The 11700-nt window shown below is 44.4% G+C and overlaps 1 pseudogene; it reads right to left on the reverse strand.

Annotated features, from left to right (window-relative positions):
- Positions 1-3282: 3282 nt before the first annotated feature.
- Cdv3-ps lies at positions 3283-8376 on the reverse strand (annotated as a pseudogene).
- Positions 8377-11700: the final 3324 nt, after the last annotated feature.

An 11700-nucleotide genomic window follows, 5' to 3' on the forward strand; every position in this document is an offset into this window, starting at 1 on the left:
GAGGCACTAGGCCAGTCAGGACATGTAATGATGGGCCTGCCCGGGCATGACCTGGCCTGTTCTGCTATGTTCTCAGCCCCAGGTTTCAAAGCTCACAAACAACCCTTTGGGCTATTTGACATAAATTACATGAACCACAGGTCTCAAGTTTTATTTCTTTTCATTCCCCTCTTCTTCCTCTAAATAATTCTAATCTTAGAATTTTAGAAATCTATATCTCTATGTGGAGAACAGAAGTCAACAGAATAAGAAGGGATGGTAAACAGAACTAGGCAGGGACCCTTCTAGTGAGGCTTGAGGGTCTGGGCATGATGTAGGTGTACGTGGATCAGATCTCTGGCTGGAACTTTTGTGGTATCGGGCTCATTCGCTATAGCCAATTGTGACCAGCCTTCTTTCTGCACCACCTGTAAGCCTTTTAACTTAGCATATAGATCATTATTACAACATGTAGGTTTAAACACATTATTTAAGACAGTGATGAGGATGGGAGCCTCATAAAGAATCTTAAAAAGAGTACGGCTGAATCAAAAGGGAGTATTTCTAGTTCTAAATTGGGCATGGGGAAGGAGCACCAAGTCTGCACCAGTCTCTTTTAGAATTGTATTCATCTTTTCTACCTGTCCTGAGCTTTGGAGCCTGTATGCACAATGTAACTTCTAATTAATCTCTAATATCTTGGCCAGTCCCTGATTTACCTGGGCAACAAAGGCAGGTCCATTACCTCGGGAAGATTTCTTTTAGGATCTTCTTGGCTATCACATTGGTCATCTCAGTCCTGGTAGGAAAAGCTTTTATCCATCTTGAAACGGTGTCTATAAACACTAATAAGTACTTGTTGCCATATCTAGCTGGCTTAATTTCTGAAAATTTTACTTTGTCATAGCACACGCATTGTAGCTTTTGACTATTTCTTCTGCCAAGTCAGAGAGTCCTGTAACATAATAGTTAAAGGACCTAACCACACCTTTTAATTTCTTGGCCCCCAGGTGGGTCAAGTAATGTCCATAACTTGATAGTGTTCAGGCGTGTATCTAAAGCTGGTCTCTCTGACATTATAATAATCTTTAGGCTCCTTCACTTCCAGGATCATTGCTCTTTGGGCCACATGTTTGGTGGTTAGATTTGCCATCTGATTTCTTTTTTTTTTCATAGGTTTACTGTTTATTCAATGTTAAATGTTACAGAGTTCTTACACTGTCAGAACCATGCCTGAGAACCCAAAGAAAGAAATGGTGCAATGGACAGCCTCATCCACCCAGACAGTGTATTAAAACTTGATTCATATGCATTTTGATAATTTCGCAATCTTAAAAAATAACAAGACTTGGAATTTACATCTGCTGCAGTTCTTCAGCGTTCCAGTACAGTATGCCATTAAACAAACCTCATCATGTTTCTGTTCACGTCTTAAAACATAACCCCAAACAGAATTTGTGTTTGTGTGTCACGCTGGAGTAAAGCATACTTTAAGGGAAGTTTGTGGCTCAAGGTGTTAACGTTTCTGGTGCCCAAATGAAGTCTTCAGTTCAACTAAGAATCTCAAGCCTCTAATCACTCAACCTCCTCCTGGCTGGTTCAGATCATGCCAACATTATTGCTCTGAAGTGGCATACAGTCTGGTCAGGTGACACTGGCCTCCACCTCCTGCTTCCTACACTGCTGCCCTAAATCCACTAAACATGCTCCCAAGCTGGGAAAACATCCATTTCCTGTCCCACTCCTGTCAGTAGTGAGCAAGTCTGACCTGTGTTTGGCAAAGGGATTCGTTTACAGAGAGAAACCCAGGCACTAGTATTGTATCACATAGTCATATGCCAACACAGAGTATGTGTACTGAACCATCTGTAGTGACAAGGTAGGTAACTGACAGGCTATTTCATTAGGTAGAAAGAAATTTAGCAGTAACCTCTTCTAAGAGCCAAGTACTACTAGATAGTTAAATTGAAATTACAACAGAAATGCTACATTACTGACTATTCTCCTGCGTCTCCAAGTGATTACCAAACATACTCCCAAGGTGAATGTCAAGAGCTGGCTAAACAATGAATAGCCCATAACCTTCACATTTGGGGCACACACAAGGATTTATCAGACACCATGCTAGATTCATGCTCAACTTGGGTGTTTTGCTCCTGTTGCTTTGAACTGTTAAAAGCCAGCTCAGTGAAACCCTCTCCTCCTGAGCAGACGCCACACTCTGTCCACAGCAGTGAGCAGTGGCCACACTCTGTCCACAGCAGTGAGCAGTGGCCACACTCTGTCCACAGCAGTGAGCAGTGGCCACACTCTGTCCACAGCAGTGAGCAGACACCACACTCTGTCCACAGCAGTTCAATTAGACCTGATTAGGAGGCTTGAGCAGCACCTGGAGTGCAGCGGATCCGCTGTCCTTTATATGCATCAAAGGCTATCTGGTTCCACCTAAGGATTGGCAAATTCATAGGGCATTTTACAATTCCAATGCTTCTTTCAGACATATTTCAGACAATATGCCCTTAAAGAACTTACTCCGAGTCAAAGCAAGGCCTTAATGTGGAACCGAACAAGCACTATCTGAATGAAAAATTATTCAAAGAAATAAGACTACCCCCCCCACCCACTCCCCATTTGGTGGACCCGAGTTTGGTTGAACTAAATCCACAGTTAACGCATACAACTAAAAAATTATAAATCATAAGCCCCACACAGATGATCCAAACACATCATTTCTGACAGCGGCTTGTTCCAGGGAGTCTAACATAGCCACAGCCTACAGAGTATGCCTTAGGATGGGGCACAGAACAGGTTAATTAAGGTCACTTAACTCTTCATCTTTTACAGCGGATCAGAACCCAGATGGCTGACTTCTGAAGGCTTTCTGACAGGAATCCAGTAGAGTTGGTTTCAAGGTTCACACAGACACTAGTAGCTGTAGCCTTATGTAGAAGATGTGATCCACATGAAATCCACAACTAAGGGCAGCAAATCTGAGCTAGTCAACCTTGCGAAGGCTCAGCATCTGAACATAAAGATGTTTGAATGACCACTGGCTGCAGGTTTGGTTTTATACGCAGAGCAACTATGGAAACACTGTTGAATCTAATTCACAAATATTTAAGACAATGAAACACCCCTAAATCCAACACACATCAAGATCAGTCGTGACTCTTGAACTTCCATAGTGCAACAGGGACAGTCACTGGACTTGAGGTCTTCAGTCAGTCACTGTAGATCCAGAAATCAAAACGATGAATGGCTGTTCTTGGTGGTTAGCTGTGGTCTAGTTACCTTGGTAGGCTTAGCAAAGACCATTCCTTAGCTGTACTGTGTGTGGCTGTACTTCTGATTCTCAAGCATGGCATACTGGTGGTCTAGCTGAAGTTTAAGGGCCTGGTTTTTTGAAACCTCCTCCCTATCTCTATTTTTGTGTCTTACTACTTCAAAGCTCTTCTCCATTTCTTTATCCCTAAGGGAAAAGAAATGTAATCAGTAAATATTTCTTCTTCACTAGGGAATTTTGAAAGTACTCTTCCTCGAATTTAAAAATAAAAAAAAAAATAAAAGACCCTAAGAATAATCCTGGAGAGACAGGAAGAGAATACAAAAATCCTTATCAAACCATTTTAAGGCTTCAATTGAACAGAAAACATGTAATACTGTACTGAAGCTCCGAGGTCCCATCTTCTGCATATTTTGGGACCAACTTGAAAACAACCAGAAAGAAGCTGTATAATGACATTCCTTCTAAGACTCACTTCTAAGTTTTCGCAGTTAGTAGATAATACGTCTTTATGCATAAGGGCAACAATTTCCTCATTCAAGTAATGTTCTCATCATTCAACAATTTCTCCTCCCTTTTACTTTGGGGGAGTGGTCTGATTAGATCAGGTACAGAAAGATGTGTGTGGCAAGTCACTGCTCTCCCAGAGTCCCCCACATGTGAGGACAGAACGGAGAAGCAAGTCCAAGTAGAGGTCTAAATTCAAGCCAGCTGTGCTCTCAACGAGGTGAAAAGGCTGGGATTTACTTTAAAACCACCCAAAAATTTTTTCCATCTGATGCCATTTACATTTCTTCCCACTTTATTTTTGAAAATTCATGTCCCTAATAAGATGTAGATGTGCCATATGTGGTCATTTAACTTCAGGTAGTATTCATTGTAAGTACCTGTCCCGGCTCTCTACATGCTTGGCAGTGGACTGCAGGGATGGGAACTGCGTGTCACTGTATATTTCCGGTGGTCCTTGTGGCGTTTTCCTTGTTGTGGTTAGCCTTGCCCCAGGAGGCCTGTATACACCACTGGGCATTGCTGGCTCCGGGGTTTCTGTAACTGTTACTGGAGCAGGAGGCGCTTGTACCGGAGCGGTTTTATTCCAGGGACCTGAAGATTTTTCTGCTCCACTGCCACCTCCACCTTCTTCCCAATTATCTCCTGGATCTTCTCTCTTCTCATTATCATCATCTTCCTTTTCACTTATTTGCATTGCCTGAACTCTTAATCCGCTGTAATCAACCTCTCTTTGCTCAAATTCTTTCCACTCATTTTCATCCTTCGTTATGGCCTTGCCGGCGGGGCCCGCGCTCCCGCCGTCTCCGGACCTCGAGCTCCCGCCTTCTCCCGACCTAGCATCAGAGCCCGAGCTCCTGCCGTCGCCCGACCTGGAGCCGGATCCCAAGCTCCTGCCGTCGCCCAACCTGGCACCGGAGCACAGGCTCCCGCCATCGCCCGGCCTGGAGCCCGCCGCCGCGCTGCTCCTGCCCGCGCCGCTCGCCGCGTTGGCCGCGCTGCCATCTGATTTCTTTTAGCCAGAGCATCTTAGGTCCTTTTCAGCAGATGTCCACAGCCCTCTTTGTATTAAAGTCACAAGTTTAGCTTTTTGGGTCATTGTCCCTTCAGGGTGGCTGCTGGCCTAGATTACTTGCTTTCTGTCCACCACTGTACTGCTGTCCCCACCTTCTGCTTACCTTCAACCGCGAGGCTACTGCCATCGGTGTACCAGCTTGAACTCTCAGGCCAAGGCTGATCTGATCCTTCAGATCATTTTGAGTACCAGTTTCTTCTGCCAGAATGTCAGCACAGTGATGAGTAGGTGAAGTCTCAGGCAGTAGTGTAGTGAGATTGACGACAGCAGGTGGAGCGAAGGTCACTCGTTCAGTCAACAAAAAGCTCTGATGTGTCACAGGAGCATTGGTCGTCATCCATCAGTCAGGAGGCTTTTAGATAATGCTTTCAAGAGTGTGGGATGCCACTACAGTTATTTGCTGTCCCAGAGTGAGCTTATTAGCATCCTTGACAAGCAGACCTATGGCAGCAATAGCTTACAGGCAAGAAAACCACCCGCTGGCAACAGGATCTAACTTCTTGGATAGGTAAGCCGCTGGCCTTTTTCAAAGTCCCAAAGTCTGAGGAAGGATTCCTCTGGCGACCCGTGATCTCCCTTTCACATAAAGAGTGAAAGGCTTGGTTAGGTCAGGCAAAGGCTGGCCATCAGTAGGGCATTTTTTATTTTTTTAAAGGCTTTCTGGTGATTTGGGGTCCACACAAACACTTCCCCTTCCTTGGTTAGGGGGTACAATGGGCAGTTAAAGTCGTCAACCCAGGTATCTAGAGTCTGCAGAAGCCAGCGGTGTCCAAGAATTTTCTTACTTGCCTTTGTGTAGTTGGGGTGGGGATCTGAGTTACAGTCCTTTTTCTGGCTTTCTTTAGCCACTACTCCCCATCTCGAAGGGTGTATCCCAAATAAGTAACTTCAATCTGACACAGCTGAGCCTTTTTAGCTGAGGCTCAGTCTTCTGTTGCCCAGATTTCCTGTCTAGATCTTGTCTTTTTTTTTTCTCTCCTATCACTGCGGCCAAGATTCTAGTTAAATTTTTCTCTTGTCTATGATCCCTCTTGTCTTCTCTTTCTTTTACCTCTTGCCTCTCTCCCTCGCTCTCTCTCCTCTCGTAATACGCCTTCTCTGCCTCTTACTTACTGGTTCTACTCTAAATATTTCTCATTTGGGGTATCTCTCCCATCTCAGACCTCTCTAATCTCTTTTATCTCTACTTTTACTGTCATTTATCTCTCCTGAGTCTGCTGAAGCTTTGCTCTTCCTTACAGTCTAAGCTCACCTTTTTTAGACCTCTATACACATTGTCAGAGCCTGGTGATTAGACTCGTAGGTGCTCCTTACCTGGGACAGAAGTTTTAAGTGGGCAGATGTCTCCCTTGATGGTTAGCAGCTTAGGGCGGGGCCGCCCTAGAAGAGAAAACACGTGGGGCAGGGAAGGGAAGGCAGCTCTCACAGCTGGCTGCACAGGCCAACTCGGGGAGTGGGGGGAAGGCGGCGGAGGTGGCGACTCTAGTCAGCCCTAGGAAGCCAGGAGGGGCCCCGCGGGCCCTGTGGGCCTCACCCCTCTTTTTTTTTTTTTTTTTTTTTTTTGTCCGTCCCACAGGCGGTGAAATGTGTGGTGGTAGTGGGGCGGGCATCCTGGGGAAACTTTCTCACGTGGCACCTCACCTAGGCCAGCGCGTGTCTCTGCTGCTGAAGTCAGAAGTTTTCAGTCCAGCCCTGTAGCTTCCTGTGGCCAGGGATGTATGCTGAGTTGTTTTTCTTAGCTATCACTGACAAATTCTGTCTTAACATTAGTCCACGTCCACACACACAGTCTATCTCATGATGAAAACCATAAACAAAAACAAGACAGTCTTGCGCGCGCTCGACTGGCCAGGAAGAACGACGCTGCAACAGGATCCTTCTGCACACGTTTATTGGGAGAGCTTGATTGTAGAGGCGAAAAGACCCTGAGCCCAGAACTGGTGCTGCTTACATAGGCCTAGGAGAGGCGTGTCTCACATCTGATTGGTTAACTTGTCTTGGCAAAAGAACCTTCACTGCCTATGTATGTGTGGTGGCCAGCAGTAGCCAACTGCCACTCTGCAACTGCCACTCTGCAACGGCTTCCCACAAGACAGCAACACAAAAACAAGACAACAACAGAGAATAAAAGACACCAGTATCTAAGCACACTCGTTCCTCACTCTGCCAGATGTAAAACTAAGGCACCAGGTGGGACTCGAACCCACAATCTCGGAACCCTAAAACTAAGGCACGAGGTGGGACTTGAACCCACGATCTCGGAACCAGAAAACCAAGGCACGAGCTGGGACTTGAACTTCACCACGATCTCGGAACCGGAAAACCAAGGCACGAGGTGGAACTCAAACCCACGATCTCGCAACCCTAAAACCAAGGCACAAGGTGGGACTCGAACCCACGATCTCAGAACCATATAATTACATGTGTGTATCAGATGGAGAGTTCTCAGTGTAAGTGAGCAGTGGGAAACTTGAGCTGTTAAGACCTGGCACCCCCACCTACATGAAAGTCAGAGGACAACTGATGGAGTTTTTTCTTGCCTATGATGTGGGTCACAGGGAAGGAACTCAGGTCTCTATGCTTGGTCGAATTACCTTTTCCACTGAGCCATCTCATCAGCCAGTCACCACAGACACAGAATTTAATGATCTATGTATTCATATTTATATTCTAGGTTATACCCCAACTATGAAAACTTTCCCCTGAGAATATATCTACTCAATTAAGGGCAATAAATGGAGTCTGGGAGGAATCTATGAGGAGGGTGGCAGACTTTAAAAGCCTCCATGGAGCCTCAGTTTTTTTCTCCAACAAGTCTGGATGAGATGAGATGATTTTTCCTTCTCTTTGACCTCCAAGTCCTATGATTAAACCTAATAAATGTCCATGCTCCCTGAGTTACATTACAGGCCTGTAACTTAATTCATCTGCTACAACAGCTACAAGACAAGTGGCCATTTGAGACTCCATAATCAGTTTGGATGCTACAAGATTGGTCCTTGAGAGTGGCTGACAGAATGCTTTCAAGCCTAGGAATATCTTTCTGAAAGAGAAAAGGAAGTGTCTCAGTCCACACTGCTACTCGGGACAGTTTAGTCATGTAAAGACTGATATCAAGCTGTTATCTACCTGCACAAATAGCATCACTAGATATCAGGTTAAGCTACCCGACAGTGTTACACCTGGCTCTGCTCCTCACAAGCTGAAGCACTTAGGAGAGCAGGCCCTGCAAATTGCCTGGGCAGCAAAGAAAGCTAGCCCCTGTCTAAGGATATTATATCACAGCAACAGGAGAAGAAATTAAGTCACCATAGTTTTGAACTCCTGAATTTCAGAATAGAGGATAAAAATCCTGTATTGATTAAGGCATCCACTTTGTGGTACTTTGTAATGATAGCTCCAGAAAATCAACATGGGACTTATCAAATGGCTATTCTTCAAACATTTGCTGAAGTTTATTTCAGGGGAAACGATGTCAGCCTCCACTCACATGGGATCTGTTTGTTTCCTGTACAATGTACCAGACTTGCATTTTTGGTGTTTGTGCAAGGGCATTTTAAAAACATGAAAACCTCCAGAAGGGGCCTCAGATGCAAAATTTCTAATCTTGCCCTTTTCCTCCCCAGACCATCTGTCTCAAAGTCCTGATGGCCTCTTATTAGTTTGCACCAAATCTCTATTTCTTGGGATTAGAGAATCCTGCTCTAATGAGGGAGAAGGTAACATTGTGGCTTAGGGCAGTGCCTGAGTATTACAATAACCATTAGAGCTTCCTGGAAGACACCTATGCCTGATCCCATTCCTGCTGTTTAGAGTCAAAGACTGTAGAGTATAGGGGTGAGCCTTTAGTAGAAAGACACCTCCAGAGGTCAGCATGCATCACCAGGGTTGACATTCACTGAAGCTCAAGGGCATTGCCCCTGGTTTTTCCTACCAGGAATAATAGAGAGGAAACTGCAGATGATCCCATCACAGGGTTCCTGTGGAAGCCCTGGGGCTAATTCTGTAAGATGTTAATTCTGTTCTCCCAGGAGTGGTAGTGAAAGAGGAATGAGTCAGCACTCAGGTGATTTCCTGTAAACCTGATTCCCATTTTAATTTGTAAAATAAAGGAGAGCTGATGATTGGGCAGGTAAAAGGGAAGGTGGAGCAGAAGGGGAGGGGGGGAGGAGAAAATGGAAGAGGGAGAGGACACACAGGAGGAGGAAGAAGGAAAAAAGTGGAGCGGAAGCACATGGTCTGGCGAAAGTGCAAGTTCTAAGAGGTCTCATAAGCTCAGAAAGATGGTAATGTAGTGGTAGATCTGCCCAATATAGGTGCACTTCATGTGATCATATTGTAATGTTGCTTGCCGGCATATATTTGGGTTTGAGAGATTTACAGCAACACAGGTTTTATTCTAGTCTACTTTCCTTTGATTATTAACACAAAAAAAGGACAAAACTTTCAACAAATCTCAGTAGGTCTTCCAAGTATGAGGAGACAACAGGACTATAGCTATACAGAGTAGAAGAAAGTCACCATGACAGTGAGGAGCAGATGACATGCAATGAGAAATGGTAGGGGCATCATAGGGGGTTACCCAGGACCAAGCCTTTCACTAAGTACTGAATGCCTTATGCATTTCTTTCACTAAGTACTGAATGCTTTATGCATTTCTAAGCTTTGGCTCGGCTTACAGATCATCGTTCTCTGAAGAATGGAAAGTCGGGGACAGGGCATGACATTTTTCAGTGGTTGTTAGATAAAAAATTTTTTATAAAAATGTGTGTGTGTGTGTCTGATATATGTAGTACACATGAACATTTTAACATGGAGGGATAAACACATTGTTTGGGGTTGGCTAGTGTAGTGTAGTGAAGTGTAGTATAATGTAATGCTTAATGTTTAATGTTTCCTGAGTGAGTATTAGACTTCAATGATGAACAACCCAAAACAAAATAACCTAAAACTGCCCCTGGGTTTTTCATTTGATAGTTTATGGGATTTAGGGGAGGCATTGTCAGCATAAGAGATTAATTCTATTTAAACCTCGTTTATATGGATTTGTATATTATAATGGTTCTACAACTGTTGGTTTCCATGTATCCTTTCAAAAGTCTTCAGTCAGTTATCCCACCTCAATACTACCTCCTTCTCTTAGTTTGGTTTTGCTTTTTTGCCCTGCAGTAAAGGTGTGGAAAAGCCACTGGGCAGACCAAATGCAGAGACGTTAGACTATATTTGCCATAAGCCCACTGTCTGGTATTGACCTGAATGGAAATGCAGCTACACTACTTAGAGGGTTGGAAAATGTAGCATTGGATGTGGGAGGTTGAAACTGGGCTTATATTTTTAAAAATTTGGTACATTTTTGCCTTGGCAAAAGCACGGCATCATATGGGCAGACATGGTGCTGGGAGTTCTGTATCTGGAACTCCAGGAAGCAAGAATACCTGTCCTGAGCTGGTGAAACTTTAAAGCTGTTTTTAATGACAGGAATTACAGAGGGCTACAGACAGAACATAGTGTTTGCGCTTCTGACTATCATGAGCCTAAGGGGCTGTCTGAGGCAGCCCTGTTCTTACACTTCACCATACTTATGGCCCTTCGGCTTGGGACAGTCTCAACTCCAAACAACTCAGTCTTTCAAATCATAACACCCTGAACAAACTCCAAGGAAGGGAGACTGAGTGAAGCATAGAAAAAGTTGGAAAGAAAATGGTAGCAGGTGAGGATGAAAATAAACTAGGATGCCAAGAAGATGCAAGAAGCCCTCTGGTCCTCCACTGTGCAGTCACTATTCATGATGTGCAGAGAGGGAACACAAAGGCTTAGCCAGCCTTTTTCACTCTCAGCCAAATGGTTTTAACACAGCAGGCCCTTTGCTAATTCCAGGTTTCACCTTCCTTTCTTTTCTTTCTTTTTTTTTTTTTTTAGGTATTTTCCTCATTTACATTTTCAATGCTATCCCAAAGGTCCCCCATACCCACCCCCCCAATCCCCTCCCCACCCACTCCCCCTTTTTGGCCCTGGCGTTCCCCTGTACTGGGGCATATAAAGTTTGCAAGTCCAATGGGCCTCTCTTTGCAGTGATGGCCAACTAGGCCATCTTTTGATACATATGTAGCTAAAGACAAGAGCTCCCGGGTACTGGTTGGTTCATATTGTTGTTCCACCTATATGGTTGCAGTTCCCTATAGCTCCTTGGGTAATTTCTCTAGCTCCTCCATTAGGGGCCTTGTGACCCATCCAATAGCTGACTGTGATCATCCACTTCTGTGTTTGCTAGGCCCCGGCATAGTCTCACAAGAGACAGCTACATCTGGGTCCTTTCAGCAAAATCTTGCTAGTGTATGCAATGGTGTCAGCATTTGGAAGCTGATTATGGGATGGATCCCTGCATATGGCAGACACTAGATGGTCCATCCTTTCGTCACAGCTCCAAATTTTGTCTCTGTAACTCCTTCTATGGGTGTTTTGTTCCCATTTCTAAGAAAGGGTAAAGTGTCCACACTTTGGTCTTAGTTCTTCTTGAATTTCATGTGTTTGGGAAGTTGTATCTTATATCTTGGGTATCCTAAGTTTCTGGGCTAATATCCACTTATCACTGAGTACATATTGTGCGAGTTCCTTTGTGATTGGGTTACTTCACTCAGGATGATACCCTCCAGGTCCATCCATTTGCCTAGGAATTTCATAAATTCATTTTTTTTAATAGCTGAGTAGTATTCCATTGTGTAAATGTACCACATTTTCTGTATCCATTCCTCTGTTGAGGGGCATCTGGGTTCTTTCCAGCTTCTGGCTATTATAAACAAGGCTGCTATGAACATAGTGGAGCATGTGTTCTTCTTACCGGTTGGGACATCTTCTG

Source organism: Mus musculus, chromosome 14 (genome assembly GCF_000001635.26).
Source record: "Mus musculus strain C57BL/6J chromosome 14, GRCm38.p6 C57BL/6J".
Classification (NCBI taxonomy): Eukaryota; Metazoa; Chordata; class Mammalia; order Rodentia; family Muridae; genus Mus; species Mus musculus.